The sequence below is a fragment of the Rattus norvegicus genome, chromosome 3, assembly GCF_036323735.1.
Source record: "Rattus norvegicus strain BN/NHsdMcwi chromosome 3, GRCr8, whole genome shotgun sequence".
NCBI lineage: Eukaryota > Metazoa > Chordata > Mammalia > Rodentia > Muridae > Rattus > Rattus norvegicus.
In genome coordinates, this window is record NC_086021.1 from 166,423,976 (window position 1) to 166,436,333 (window position 12,358).

General features: G+C 49.4%; 1 protein-coding gene across 3 annotated transcripts in view; it reads right to left on the bottom strand.

Moving 5' to 3' along the window:
* Ghrh (growth hormone releasing hormone) overlaps positions 1-8,544 on the bottom strand; it is a 19,757-nt gene extending 11,213 nt beyond the window's left edge. The window contains exons 1-2 of one of the 3 annotated variants that reach the window (XM_063283212.1): positions 8,402-8,544; positions 7,731-7,883 (exon numbers count right to left, since the gene is read on the bottom strand). The gene's annotated coding sequence lies outside the window, so the exon portion shown is untranslated. Of the gene's footprint in view, positions 1-7,730; positions 7,906-8,401 lie in introns of those variants that run through there. The other 2 variants (XM_008762304.2, NM_031577.1) reach the window with 2 other exon arrangements.
* Between the last annotated feature and the right edge of the window lie 3,814 nt (positions 8,545-12,358).

The window sequence follows — 12,358 nt, forward strand, 5'->3', positions numbered from 1 at the left end:
CACATGGGTAGTTTAGTCCTTTTTCTTCCATTGTGTGACTGTGGCAGCTTTTCCACCCACTCACCTTGAGGACATTTGAGTTAATTGGTTGGAGGCTACATACACTAAGAGTCACTCTACAGAGCCGGAGCCGCGGCCTAGTGATCAAGAGCACAGGTTGCTCTTTCAGAGGACTGCATGTTTGATCTCTGGTACTCACGGGGTGACTCACAGCCATCTGTAACTCCAGTCCCAGAGCATCCCAACGCCCTCTTCTGGCTTCTGTGGGCTCTGCATGCACAGGGTGCTCAGACAGACATGGGGCAAAGCACCACACACGCAAAATTATAAATAAATAAATAATAAATAAATGAATAAATAAACTGTGTTTAAAAGCTATGGATCCTTGCAAGATTTAGTGAGAATGGGCAAATTCATCTGTCTTGGAGGGCTCTAGGGGCGGAACTGTTGCTGTGCAGAAAGAGGATACTTTGAATATTTAAAAAGCTGCCAAGCGTTAAAATGGCTCAGGGAGTGGGAGTGCTTGCTGCACAAGAACCTGAGTGCTATCCCTGGAGCCTGTGGCACAAGGAGAGAACCGACTGCCGTAAGTTGACCTCTGACCTCAATAGGGTCACTGCGGCACGCGGCTGCTGGCATAAACACACAAAATAACGGGTGTGCGCACAAGTAATACACACTAAAAAGGAAGAGGAGGAGGAGGAGGGGGAGGAGGAGGAAGGGGAGGAAGAAGAAGAGGAAGGGGAGGAGGAGGGAGAGGAGAAAGACAAGGGACTGCCTGTCAAACTTTCCTACAGAACCAAGTTGTAGCATTTACATTCTCTCCAGGGCAAGGGAGCACTGTCTGGCCAGTTCTTAAGTGAGCATTTGTTTCCTTCGCTTATAAATTCTTATTAAACATCTAATTAGTCTCTCTGTCCCTCATCCCCCAGTGCTCTTTGCAATAGCTACCCAGAGACAGGGTCTCATTTCTGCCATTTGGGAATGTCTGTGCCTCTGTCCTCTGTGCTGGATTTGGCCCTGGAGAAACAGGGCTACCCAAGCACCTCTCTTCACTGGTACCTTCAGAGAGTAGTGGGAAGCAGATGCTTCAATTCCAAAACCACAGAAAAGTGCTCAGAAACTGCGGGGTGTGGGGGAAGGAAAGGTCACTTTAAACCGGAAGCCCTTCATCCACTGGTACAGGAAAGAAGTCTAAACCAGGCACACCGGCTAGGGTGGCCAGTGCACTCCTATAAAACGGCATTCTGCCCCAAGAGGGAATCTGGTTAAGGCACTTAATCTCGCTGCATCCCCATCATTGCATTTGCAAGGTGGGGATCATGACATCTGCCTCCCTAGACAGGCTGGGTCTTAGCAAGTGGAGGTAGATACAGTTCACCACCAGCCCTGAGCTCAGAAAGCCAAACCCCATGGTTAGGGGAGCTGGGAGTCATCTTGTTAGCATGCTTTATTTGTTGACAAGTCCACTAAGATGAGGTGGGAGAGCCAGAAAGAGTCCCAGGAATAAAAATCCAGCCTCCACCTCTGATTCCCACCACCCTGCTCTGGCTGGCCTCGCTCAGTGCTGGCTCCTTCCCAAGATGTGTTTTTAACCCAGCCTTAATTAGTGATTGTGTCAGTGTCTAGGGTCCTCAGGATTGAGCTGGAAAAAAAAAAAGAAAGAAAGAAGAAAGCACCCCAGAGAGAGACGGGTTCTAAAAGGCCCCCAAAGGCTGGGGCAGTGTAGCAAGGCTGAGAGGGAGAAAGGCTTGCACATTTGTGTTGCAAATTTCCAGTGTGAGAGCCAGCCATTCAAAGGGGTGGCTGCTGAAGACTGGGCAGGAGAGAGCCCCGGAACAAAGGGGGCCTCTCTGTGGGTCTCAGACCCTCCTTTGTAAAACCTGCTTTCCCAAAGGAGGGGAGAATTCCCAGCCTGCCCCAGGCCTCTGTGCAGCAGATGGGGAAGCCCAGACCCTAGACTTCACGACTCCCTTGACCCTCTTGCCCTTCTGGGTCTGTTTATGGAGTCCTCAGTAGCAATGTCACGCGGATGCACATGTGTGTTGTGTCAGAGCCAGGCCACCGAGGTTGGCTGCTGTGGCCTTTCTGGGTGGCCCCAAGACAAGTCACTTAATTTCTCTGAACCTTGGTGTCTTTCTCTGTAAACTGGCCTGGTTGGTCCTCTCTCCGAGTCTGTGTGGTTCCTCCAGAAAAGGCGAGCTTCTGAGTGGGTGGTAACTGTGAAGAAGCTCACCTTTTTTTTTTTTTTTTTTTTTTAATTTTAAGAAAAGCCTGCATCCGAGGAGGTCTTGCAGAGCTCTCCAGTGAAGAGACAAAGTCAAGACTTGCCTATTCAAGCCGGTCTCTAATCCCAGCATCCTCCATCCCAGTAGATGGAGGTAGAAGGATCACAAGGTCAAGGAGCACCTGGGGGCTACAGGGAGAGTTCAAGGCCAGCCTAGGTGATTCTCAAAATAAAAGTTTAAAAGGGGGCTGGGGATTTAGCTTAGCGATGCACAGTGTAACACCTCTGGGTTACTTGAAAGTGCTGCCCCTTACAGTATGTAACAGCTCTAGTAAATTCTTCTTGCTTGGAATATCTCACCTTGGAATGTCTTGTGGCAGGAGAGCTATGACTTATGAATGCCTACCGGGATGGCTATAGGGACAGTAGAGTTAATGCAAGTATCATGCTACAAAGAGACTGTTCCTACATCTGGCTGCCTCTCCTTGGCCTGTCTCTCCAAGAAACATTCTCCCTGCCTGATGTCCCCTGGAGTTGGATGATTTTATATGTGGAGGCAGGGGGGAGAACTTTCTCTAAGCCCCTCCACATGCTAGGGACCAAAGCTGATCTGGGTCCGAATAATAGGTGTATTGGTGAGGAGGGGGGGCGTTAGTAAGAGAGCAGGATCTCAGGCTCACCGGAAACGAGCTCAAAGGATCATTTTATTCTTGACTGCTAAGACATCAGACACACAGGGAGGGTCTCCCTAAAAACCCTGCGGTTCTGCCTGTGGAAGAGGGTCATAGCCTCAGGCAGCCAGGAGGTGGCGCTGTTCTCCAGTCTTTGGTGGAGTCCGGCTTTGTTTCAATGTCTGAGGCCCCTTGTGTGGGGCTTTGTTCCCTATGAAATCCCAGGACTAACAAAGCAGGTTCTGGTCAGATCTGTCTTGCCATCCTTCACTCTGCCACCCAAGCCCCTTCATCCTTCTCTTCCCAAATCATTCCCAAGTCTTTCTCTGTGTTTCCACTTAGGGGACCGTCCTGGCTCAAGCCCTGCCGCAGGACCAAAGTATATCTATCACACAGGGCTCTCGGCGCACCTGGGGTCAGTCAGTAAGGAGAGAACTTCTCTTGGGATCTCCTCTGAAGTCTCAGGGTTAGCATGTCTTAGCGACAATCGGCTCTGCGGACACGAAGAGGGCGTTCTTATAATTCTCTCATCATAGGCAGACCCCAAAGCCCTGTCTGAATCTCCAGTTCCCAGTCTCCCATAACAAAAAAAAATCATCAGGGATCTAATATGGCCTCATTTCCGCTCCGTGGTTCCACTTTCGTTAAGGCACCTAGTAGCCCGGCACCAACTAGCAGAAGCAAGATGTCTGCGTTCTCCTCAGAGCCTCTATCTCCAAGTGCAACTTTCACCCACTCCCAGTCATTTAGTCCAAGATCAGCCCTGCCACAGCCTCCCCACTCACCCCTGGCTTCCTAGGAGCTCTGTTACTAAACTCCAGAAGCTGGAATTCATGGCTAGGACACAGCTTGCAGCTCTGTCGCTAGCACCTGGGGCCAGCAATTATTCGTTATTTACTGAACTCCACTTGTCCTAAATCACAGCCCAGGTGGTGATGTCCACCGTACATGACTTCACCGCTCAGCAACCACCGGGATTAGGAACACCTAGGGCTCCCACTGCAGGACCGAAAAAGCTGGACCATGGAGAATCGGAGTGCTATGTGCCAGTCTCCTAGAGACAGTAAGTGGGGGCCAGAACAGCATAACCACCCTGGTCCAGCTACAGCACCCCAAGGCACGTCTCCTCCAGCCCTACAACAAGTAGCAGATTTCCCACAGAGTAGAGCCAGTGGAGGTCTCTGCAGATCCTGCCGGGTGGAGTTCTCCATGTGATAAAATTAAGACTGTCCCGAGGTTCATGATGGGAGGGCTGTGAGGGAAGATGACTGTCGGTTCACACGCATTCATCACAGCGGGGTGAGGTGGTTCAGCAGACCAGAGTTTGATCCCTGATGCACAAGGAGAGAACCAGCTCACACAAGTTTTCCCTGACCTTCACACACACACACACACACACACACACACACACACACACACACACACACACAAATAAACAAATGCTGTAAACGGTTTTAAAAGAGCAATGCTCCTGATTAACGTCAGAACCTTCAGATATGGTGACTTCATGAAACCTAGACCCCACAGAGCCATGCCCTGACCCCGTTTACAGCTCCCTCAGATTGGTCTCTCACAGACGAGCATTCCAGAATGCTAAGCAAGGAGAAGGCATCTCTAGCTGATCTGTGCGTCTCATCGTCCCTTCGAGCTCCCATCCATCCCTTTGTATCTTCCCATCAGACAGCACCCAGTGGCGCTAAGCACCATGCTCGGTGGCCAGGAACCGGGAAGAATAAGAAGCGATCGAATGAACTGGTATTTATGAAGCACTGCTCTGTGCCGAGCGAGGGGACCCCTGGTGTTCTGGGCCTTGCTCTGGTGGAGATTCCACTCTAGACAGGAAGGCAAGCAGAAAATTGCTTACAGTGTGGTGTGCACACTGTGTGACCAAAGTGTGTTTAGTGCTCTCAGAGCGCAGTGGGTCCAGGTTCCGTTTGTCTGCCAGCAGCAGGGGCTTTGTGAAGGACATGGCATTGAGATGGGGCCTCAAAGAGAAGTGAGATAGGGAAATGACACTTATTGTGGCTGGAAGGAGGGCCCTAGGATCTTCTGTGAACGTAAAATGTACTTGTGTATGTATGGAGGTTCCTGTGGGTTGCAGGTGCATATGCATGTGTGTGTGTAGAGGCCCTTTTCTTTCTTTCCTTCTTCCTTTTAACAAAAACAATCTCACAACATTTATTGCCACCTAATGATAATGTACAAGTGAAACAAGATGAGTAAACGTAGCTCCCAGAAGAAGACACCTTTAAAACCCTGAACTCCCTTCTCGACTTCTCCCCGCTTGACTATTGCTAGTTGCAAACACGTTGGAGCACAGTAATATTGTCTCCTTTTAGCATGATCCGACCCGGTTGTTCTCTTGACTTTGTTTTAGAATGAATTTCTTCTGCATCATCTGAGTACAAGGTTCATGTACTCATCAAAGCCAATGATACAACCCTCTATCCGAGCATCCACTTGCTCACATAGCCACACCTGAATTCAAGATCCACTTTGCAAGTATCTGAAGATAAGAGAGGAAGATGGGCTGCACCCTCTGGCCCTGGTGATGGAAGTCCCACAGACAACACCAGTAGGAAGGCCACCTCAGAAAACCGGGACCTGAGTTCTGGTGCTCAAACTTATAGAGTTAATTCCCACTTGAGCCCTATGCCTTCTGGTCCTCTGTGTGCTTCTCAGATGGGCTGATTGATTCCTAATTCAAATGTTGAAGGTAGGACCTAGGATTCTGGCATGTTAATCATAGAGATGGGATCTTATTTTGATATGAACCCAGGTCCATGGCTCCACTAGTAGGAAATAGAGACCAATAGATTTAGACCAAACTATGCAGGGTATCAAATGCCACACTAAGGAATTTCGTCTTTTCTTGTTCTCCACAGAGAGAGGACATTGGAGGCTCTCGAGGCCTGGTGGGATGGTTTGGGAAGGGGAACATTGGCAGCAACCTGAAGGAAGTGAATCCAGTCAGGAAGTTCAGGCCAGTGAGCCTTGGGCCTGAACTAGTGCAATGGTGAAAGGTAACTAAGGGAGGCTCTGCAAGATGAGCATAGGCTAGACCAGCACAGCCTAGACCAGCACAGCCTAGACGAGCTTATCAAGACAGCCAGGGCAGGGAAGTGAAGGGAAAGGATGCCCAAATGAGTCTATGGATGACTGGAGGGAGGGCCAGGATGCCTGTGGAGATCATGTTAAGAGGGGATGGGAGTTCCATTCGCACATGTTGGGGACGGAGTGTCATAAGACCTCCAGGAAACCCTGGGGACCAGGTGACTAGATCTGGTTCAGATCTTGGAAATGATGGTTGTTTCTCTAAGCTGCCTCCTCCCTCCCTCCCTCCCTCCCTCCCTCCCTCCCTCCCTCCCTCGTTCCCTCCCTTGAAGGGCACAGGAGTTGAAGTGGGGGGTAGGGTGGGGGTCGGAGAGACCTTGGGGAATTTATATCTATCTTCAAGACAGGTGAAGCAGAAGTAGAAAAGGGGGATCCAGGCCATCGAGATGGTGCAGCAGATGAAGGTGCTTACCATGCAAGCCCAGCCACTTAAGTTCCATCCCTGGGAGCCACATAGGGTGGAAAGAGAGGGGACAACCCCTCAAAGTTGTCCCCTGACCTCCACACACACTAATAATAAGGTCAAAAGAAGGAAAGACCCCAGTGAGAGAGCGAGCTACTTTCTGTCAGCCTGGAGATGGGCTCTCGAAACTAAGATTCTCTCTCTCCTTTGCTGAGTCTCCCAGAGGCAAATCCCATCTCCAGGCTCAAAACATACAGATCCAAAGACTGGGGGCGAGAGGTAAAAGAGAGGAAGCCAAAGGGTCCCTGCAAGAGAGGTGGGCAACTGCTTAGTGGAAGAATCCCTACCAAGCATCCACGAGGTCCCCAGTTCTCCCCTCAGCACTGGGAAATGAATGAAGGATTGTGAGAGGAAGCCAGCAAAGACAATTTCAGTAAGATATTGTGGTGCTTGCCATCTCCCTCACCGGACTGTTCTGAAGCAAATCCCGGACTGGTAAATATTTCAGCACGTATCTCAAAAAAGATAAGGGTTCTTTCTTCAACATAGTCAAAATCCTATTATCACCCTTTAAGAAAAAAAAAAAAAAAAAAGCCCTAACAATAATTCCTATGGAGGGCAATTTGACAAGACCTCAGAATGGAAGCTAGGCCTTAAGCTGGGGCTGTCACAAACCCATGATAAGGAATTTAAATTCTCCCAAGATAATTATAGCCAAGGCAAAGAGGAGATTGGAAAGGCCAGGGATTTTAGAAGCTTGGGGGCGGGGGGGGGTGCCCCTGGGAAGGAAATGTTATTTTAAAGGAGGAGGAGGGGAGGGGAGGTATAGAAACATTTGCAGTGCATAAAAGAAAATGGTGTCCTTGAGTTCATTTTTCTCACTCAAGGGCCTTTGGTCATAAATAAGAAATGGGAACCGGTCTGAAGTGAACCCAATCAGATAAAAATAACAAAAGAGATTGACTGGGTTCATTTCCCTCCCAGGCACTGCAGTTTCCGTGCGTTTCACTGGAAAGGGCGGTTAGCCACATTGCTGTTCATCAGAGGTCTGCAGATCCCTATTAACCGCTCAGTGAGGACATTGTCCCTCAATAGGGGCATCAGGAGAGCTAGGTTCAAAATTTAGATGTCGGGCTGGAGAGATGGCTCAGTAGTTAAGAGGTCCTGAGTTCAATTCCCAACCACCACATGGTGGCTCACAATCAACTGTAATGGGATCCGATGCCCTCTTCTGGTGTGTCTCAAGACAGCTCAGAGTATTCATATACATAAAATAAATAAATCTTTAAAAAAATTTAGATGTCTACGAACTTACACTGTGCAGTTGTGGGATCCAGGCGAGCTGGGAGCCTTGACCAGGAGAGATCTGCAACCAGGAAAGCTGACCTGGAGCACCAGTGATGTCCAGACCCTAAAATTCCCATCTTAAGGCTGGCAGGAGCAGGACGCCTCCTTCTCCGTCCTGGGCCTGCATGTTCCAGAGCACGTACATAGCCTTTTGGCCCCACCTCTGCAATCCTTGAGGTAGTCATAACCGGTGGCCAGGTTATAGGTTAAATTTCCTCTCTGGACAAAGTCACGTCCAGACAGCAAGCACCTCAAATTCCTTTTCATGCAGTAAAGCATTCCCTACACCTTGGTCTTGGACAATGACATCCGTTTGCCCTGAGTGCCCCTACTCACTCCCCAAAAATTTAAGTAGCCTTTGTGCTCCCCAGTTGAACGACCTGCTCGATAAAGCCTGCCTCCAGAGAGTCTGTTCTTGGGGGGCTCACAACAGCCTTGAGGTCTCCATCACACCCAGCCGTTCCTGCCTTGATTTCCCTCCCTTTCAGGTCACCAGTCACATCCCTGGCATCATGCCATTCAGGGAAGAGGAGCAGGTGACACCATTACTCTTTAATCTTGGGCAAGTTTGATCCTCTCTCTGAACTGATTTGTGAACCGAGGGAGGTAGACTCCAGATTTGATGCGCCAATAAACTACCTAATAGAGTGGTGTGCAGCTCCTGGGGTTCAGAGCGTGTTCCTGGGATTTGGCTCGATGTTCCGTGGCATCCGCAGAACGCTCCAATAAGCTCAATGAACGGTGTCATGGAGACGCCTGCGCTTATTATGCCAGTCCGTGCCTTGGAAACATCCAGGGCTGTATTCTACAGACCCCTGGAAGGAGAATGAAAGGCAGCCCTTGGGGAGCTCCTGGGAGGTGGCTAGGAAGGCATGCTGCTTGGAAGTTGCTTACAGCCATCTACAGATGGAGTGGGTTGCCCAAAGCTCAGGAAACAAATTGAACAAATCAGCTAAAATGACTGTCCAGTATCCCGCTTCCACACACGGTGGCAGGGAAGGGGATTCGGTGGGTGGTTGCCAGGGACTGAGGACTGCGATGAAGCTGGAGGAGCCGGGGTTGGCAGAGGATGCCGGATGTGACTGTCCTGTTTCTGGATCCTGGGAGAGGGGCCTGTGGAATTGTGTATGTCCAGAGCCTTAAGAACTGGTGTTGGAGAGGAGCCAGACAGAGTAGGCGAGAAACAAAACAGACTCTGTCCTGGGGCGGAAGAGAAGCCCTTTTCCCGAGTCCCGCTTCTGACAGGCTGTGGCATCTGGAGAGAGGAGACTCAGCTCCAGTGGTTCCTGCTTCTACTTCTAGCTCCTCCGGCAGGCCTTAGTGGGCTCCCATCACCAGGTCTCTGCTCATGCAGTCCTCATCCAGGAAGGCAGTTCTTTGTCCCTGCCAGCCTCGGCTCAGAGCTCCGCGCAGACTGCTGCCCTCCCCTGCCTGCCTGTTTCCAACAAAACACTGGATTTCAGACCCTTTAAACCAAAACAAAGCTGTGCTCGCCACAACTCTTTATATTCGTCTCTTCTTTTAGTTTAAAAATTAAAATTTTATTTACTTTTATTTTTTAATTTCTGAACCCTTTCTTCCTTCCTTTATCTCCGTCCCCCCCACCCCCCAAGACAGAGTCTCATGTAGCCCAAGCTGGCCTCAAACTTGCTTTGCAACCAAAGATGACCTTTAAGTTATGATTTTTATGACCCTCCCCCATATCCCACAGCAACACTGGACTCACAGGTGTGCTCCACCACGTCAGGGGGCTGGGCATGGAATTCAGGGCTTCATGCTCTCTAGGGGAATCACATCCTCACCCCGGTTTTCGTTGTTTTGTTTTGTTTTAGGTTCAGATATCACTGACCTGGTGATCCTCCTGCCTCAGTTGCTAGTGCTAGTTTGACTGTGTTTCTACTCAATAAGCTGTGTGTGTGTGTGTGTGTATGTGTGTGTGTGTGTGTGTGTGTGTGTGTGTGTGTGTGTGTGTTTCGACGGGGCTGATTTTTGAACTCGTTGGCCCTCACATCCATTTCTGCAGGAGATCAGAATCCCATTGAAATCAATTATGGTTCCTGAAGAAAACACTTCCAGTTCTCTCCAGCCAGCTCTAGCCCTTCCTTAGCTACACACTCCTAATGAACATTCTCTCGGGTCCAGCAGTCAGTGTTGGTCAGCCCTACGGTGAGGCAGCTGAGTGAAAGAGCTCTAGCAAGAACAGGCAGGCACCCGCCAGTCTTCCCACCCACTCATCTTTGGAAGCTGCCCTGAAAGCCCTTGGCTCACAAGATGTCTGCCGGGTAGGATGTTAGGACCTTGTGCCTCTTGGTAATAGAGGAGATCAGTGGAGTAGGGTAGATGTGTCTAGGACAAGGAGAGACTAGAGCATGCCACTCACAGAGCCCAGTACAAACCCATCGGGGCAGCGGCTTTTGTGGTCCCAAATGGCACTCTGTGCACTTACTGGGAACTGGGTCAAAGCACCACACACATCAGGCCCACTGGAGCAGAAAGTGACGGCTGAACTGAACTGGCCTCTGGCGCTTCAGATGCCTGCCCAGGTTTCTGAGCCTCTGCTCTCCGCTCACCCCACCAGCGTTAAGACAGACTTCAGCCTCAGAAAGGTCACCCTGATGCTGTTCTCGCCCGTGAGCATCTTCTCTCTCCCTGCAGCCGTTCTGCAGATTATTACTCTTTGCTTTTCTTTAAAATATTTCAGAATTGAAAATGAGCTTATCAGAGGTTATTACATTACCATGACAACCTGGCAGCTGACAACAAAGAAGCAGGCAGCACACGAAGCGAGCGGTCTCAGTGGCACTAGAGTAATTGCGAATTTTTTACCCAGGGGTCACTGTATGTAGACATATCCTCTGTTTCTCCTGTCTCTTCCTCTCCTTTCCCCCCTTTCCTGTTTGGCCCTTGAGTCCTCTGCCATCTCACTGTAAGCAACACAGGTTCTAATTCTAGATTCTCCCCGAGGCTAATGTATTGTAACCTCTCCTTTGAAAATAACGCTATCATTTGCTCAAGAGGCTGATGAGAACAGGGATGGTGACTGAATTTTTTTCCCTCACACGAGTGGTATATGCAAATTTTCTTGGGCTGGAAAGACGGCCCAGAGGTTCGAAGAGCTTATTGTTTCCCGAGGACCCAAGTTCGGTTCTCAGCGCTTCTGTCAAGTGGTTCATAACTGCCTATAACAGTTCTGGTCTCCATGCATACATTGCACTCACACACAAGAATTAAGATTTAAAAATAAGCTGGAAGCTGGGCAGTGATGGTGCTCATCTTTAACCCCAGTACTCGGGAGGCAGAGGCAGGTGGGTCTCTGGGTTCGAGGCCAGTCTGGACTACAGAGTGAGTTCCAAGACAGCCAGGGCTACACAAAGAAAGCCTGTCTCAGAAAAAAAAAAAAAAATAAGACAAATATTTTTTTTCTTAGCCTGACTAGTATATATACTCCCGGAACATATATAAACACAATATAGGGGTTGGGGATTTCAGTGGTAGAGCACTTGCCTCACAAGTGCAAGGCCCTGGGTTCTGTCCCCAGCTCCAAAAAAAAAAACAACAACAACAACAAAAAACAAACAAACAAACAAAAAAACACAATATAAAGTCCAGTGGTACAAAATGACATGCATTAAATGTGAGACACATTCCTGTGATCTCAGCACTTGGGAAGCAGGGAAAGGTCAGGAGTTCAAGGCTAGCCCCAGCTGGACTGGGCTACATGAGACCTTGCCTCTACAAAACAGAATAAATAGACAGACTAAATCTTGAGCTGGGTATGATGGTACTCATCTGTAACCTTAGTACTGGTCCAGTAGGAGGAACAGACTGGACTATATGGCCAGACTCCCTCTAAACAGACAAACCAACGCCAATAAGTCTCCTTCTGACATAGATGCTAGCTCTCCTTCCCAGAAAGGCCCTTTCCCTGTTTCTTGCACATCCTTGCTGGGCACCTGCATCCATTGCGAGGAGGCTCCCTCACCTCCTGCACCTGTCTCCTTTCCCTCAATTTCCCTTAAGGATCCTTCTCCGGCATCCAGAACTGCCTCCTGCCTTCTGGTTTACACTTTTCCATGTTTAGACACGTTCTCACTGCAGTCCAGGCTGGTCTCAAACTCAAAATCCTCCTGCCTCAGCTAGTATTGCAGGCTCACGTCTCCACGCCTATCCTTCCCAGAGCGTTTTCTTTTTTTTTTTTTTTCCGGAGCTGGGGACTGAACCCAGGGCCTTGCGCTTCCTAGGTAAGCGCTCTACCACTGAGCTAAATCCCCAGCCCCTCCCAGAGCGTTTTCTAAGCTCCGTGGTCCACAGTTTAGACGCCCCGCCCTCTGTTGAGCAGCCCCCTGTGGGTGAGGTGTGAGCTGTTCTGAGGTGTGAGCTGTTCCGGGTCTTTTGTCACTGCTATTTTTGTCCCCATTTTTATAACTGGAAAAATCTGTGACTCAGAGAAAGAAGTGCCCTGTTAACATTTTCAGAGAAAATATGGGCATCCTCTGCATTGCCTAACTACAAAATATAAAAATAAGGGAAGAGTTGCTGATCCCCAAGTTAAAAAAAAAAAAAAAAAGAGCCATCCAGAGATCTGACTTAACTTCA